At 38.0% G+C, this 3178-nt stretch overlaps 1 non-coding gene across 1 annotated transcript; it reads right to left on the bottom strand.

The window, feature by feature from the left end:
* Positions 1–2570: 2570 nt before the first annotated feature.
* On the bottom strand, positions 2571–2677 carry LOC121400831. Its single transcript, XR_005965957.1, has one exon. It is a non-coding gene; the product is annotated as a U6 spliceosomal RNA (small nuclear RNA).
* Positions 2678–3178: the final 501 nt, after the last annotated feature.

Genomic DNA, 3178 nt, shown 5'->3' with positions numbered 1-3178 from the left:
TCTTAAATATCAAGGGTTATGCCATCATTGTGGTTGCTAGTATGATTATACTTTTACTTTTTACTTTACTTTACTATTGCTATTATGCAGAGAGACACAGGATCCTCAATACTATGACTGGTAGGTAAACAAGTTAGGGACCGCCATATGGGGTTTACCTTGACGTGGTATGGTGGCTTTTCAACTTTATGATCATAACTTTGCAACTAAAAACCCCTGTCTTTGTTAACACATGCATTTGCATATCTACTGAATTACTGAATTACTTAGACAGGGGCCCAGGGAATGTGCACTGACCCATTTGGATATGCCAGTAGCACTTCCCTTATACTTATATATATTTTTACTTAGCAATGCGGGTGCTCCCACAACCCCCCTTGTGTATTTGCTTTTACAGCCTGTAGCTTTGGCTAAGCTTCTTGTGGCTTGTAGCACCCCCCATACCCACCCCTATTAATTAATAGTGGCCCTATGCTTTTAACTGCACCATATTTATACATTTTTGTCAAAAATGGGCGTTGGTTTGGGCAATCACTCTCTCTTAAAAGCTGCAATTCAGCAGCGGGGGAGGTTTTAGCCCTCCAGAAACCAAGGTTCAGCAGACTTTTACTTTTTACTTTACTATTGCTATTATGCAGAGAGACACAGGATCCTCAATACTATGACTGGTAGGTAAACAAGTTAGGGACCGCCATATGGGGTTTACCTTGACGTGGTATGGTGGCTTTTCAACTTTATGATCATAACTTTGCAACTAAAAACCCCTGTCTTTGTTAACACATGCATTTGCATATCTACTGAATTACTGAATTACTTAGACAGGGGCCCAGGGAATGTGCACTGACCCATTTGGATATGCCAGTAGCACTTCCCTTATACTTATATATATTTTTACTTAGCAATGCGGGTGCTCCCACAACCCCCCTTGTGTATTTGCTTTTACAGCCTGTAGCTTTGGCTAAGCTTCTTGTGGCTTGTAGCACCCCCCATACCCACCCCTATTAATTAATAGTGGCCCTATGCTTTTAACTGCACCATATTTATACATTTTTGTCAAAAATGGGCGTTGGTTTGGGCAATCACTCTCTCTTAAAAGCTGCAATTCAGCAGCGGGGGAGGTTTTAGCCCTCCAGAAACCAAGGTTCAGCAGACTTTTACTTTTTACTTTACTATTGCTATTATGCAGAGAGACACAGGATCCTCAATACTATGACTGGTAGGTAAACAAGTTAGGGACCGCCATATGGGGTTTACCTTGACGTGGTATGGTGGCTTTTCAACTTTATGATCATAACTTTGCAACTAAAAACCCCTGTCTTTGTTAACACATGCATTTGCATATCTACTGAATTACTGAATTACTTAGACAGGGGCCCAGGGAATGTGCACTGACCAATTTGGATATGCCAGTAGCACTTCCCTTATACTTATATATATTTTTACTTAGCAATGCGGGTGCTCCCACAACCCCCCTTGTGTATATGATTATACTTTTGACTGTTATATTGTTGCTATTATGGATTTACTTGTGTCATGTATTTTTAGGTCTTAGATTTACTTTAGTTCATGAACAAATTTGGAGGGTGAGTAAAAAGGACACTTTCAGTGAAAAAGTGAATAAAACTTAAAGAATTACTATAATGTTAATTGAATATTAACTTCCCAGTGTAAACCAGTTATCTAAATACAGCATTTGTTTCTCATAGTTTTCTTTATTTGCCCCTACTTGAGTCATGTCTCATTATTTTTTCTGTCACCGTACACATTTCAAATCAAATTTGATGTCTAGGGTGTTATTATTATATTATAGACTCCCATATTGAGCAATTATATGAAATCATCTGCAATAATCTGTCATATTTCTTCCTATCTCTAAAAGAGCCACAAAAAGAAATTTAAAGCTATTTTTCAATTTCAAATATTATGGTTTTTAGAAATGGTGCAGCCAAGTTACAGTTATATATGTATAAACACATTTACGGCATTATGATTTCGGGAAAAGCAGATTTATAAAAAATGGAATTTTTCAAATGTTTGTTTCTTTAATTTAAAAAAACTTGAAAATGCTCCAAACTTAAACGTGCGCTTAATAATGGAAAACTTGGAGGTTTTAAAATCTGATCACGTAGAAGCTTGTACCACCTGCCTTATTTCTTAATTTTGCCACTGCAGGGATGTTGTTACTCGACGAGCCAATTCTTTGATTTTGCCAAGCAACATTATAAGAGAAGGAAAGTAATTTTAACCTGGGGGTGCCAAAAGTTAGGCAGTGCCTGACATTGTGCACCACAGGGTAATCGTCTTTTTCGGTTCTTCGTCAAGGGCAGACGCATGTGCAGTCAAATGAAATGGCTACGTTTTTCATTAAAGTTCAGCATTTTACTCTACTGCGCATGCAAAGCCGCGGGGGGGAAAAAAGGAGAAAGCGGATCGATCCACAGTGTTCACTGTGCCGGTGCAGTCTTTTGCTGGTAGGAGTATTGGCCCAGGGTCTCAAGTAAGTAAATGCAATCACTTGATAATGCCTAACTTTTGACACCCCCAAGCACAAAAAGATTTTCCTTCTCCTTTAAAATATGGAACTCTTTAAGAATTTGCTTGACATCCTTGCAGAGGTGCCATACTAATCTTCTCTGTATTGTTCCAATTTAAGTATATGTGCTTCCGAAGCAAGCATGCATTTTCATGGAGCCTGATTGCCTTATAAGAGCCGCCAAATAGAAACCATGTAACTTAAGGAAAGTGCCAGATGGAACCAAAGTGCTCATTTCAAAGTTTAGATGTCATGAGTTTGTAGAACTAAAAAATAATTACCCCCCAAGCCCCTTTATATTATATTTATATTGTCATTGACTTCTCTTTTAATTAGGGGAAACTGAATCTTGAGGTATCAACCATCTAAGACACAGGTCTGCATTTGCATATGCAAATGACATTTAATTAGTTCATACTGGCCCAGACAATACTGTATCTGACGGCCTTGTCTTTCCTGACTTATTGATTTAGCAACCTAGGAAGACTAAAGGCACACTATTTTCATGTGGTGGGCTCGCACACTTAAACAAAATGCAAACACAGGGTGGAATCACAAAGAAAACATTTTCTTAATATAAAGGAAAAACATAGTACAACAAACAAAGCAACAGTTTGTCCTAATACATACATACATATATAGTTA

Source organism: Xenopus laevis, chromosome 2S (assembly GCF_017654675.1).
Source record: "Xenopus laevis strain J_2021 chromosome 2S, Xenopus_laevis_v10.1, whole genome shotgun sequence".
Classification (NCBI taxonomy): Eukaryota; Metazoa; Chordata; class Amphibia; order Anura; family Pipidae; genus Xenopus; species Xenopus laevis.
The sequence above is the reverse complement of the archived record's forward strand: the minus strand, read 5'-3'. Positions and strand labels throughout refer to the sequence as shown.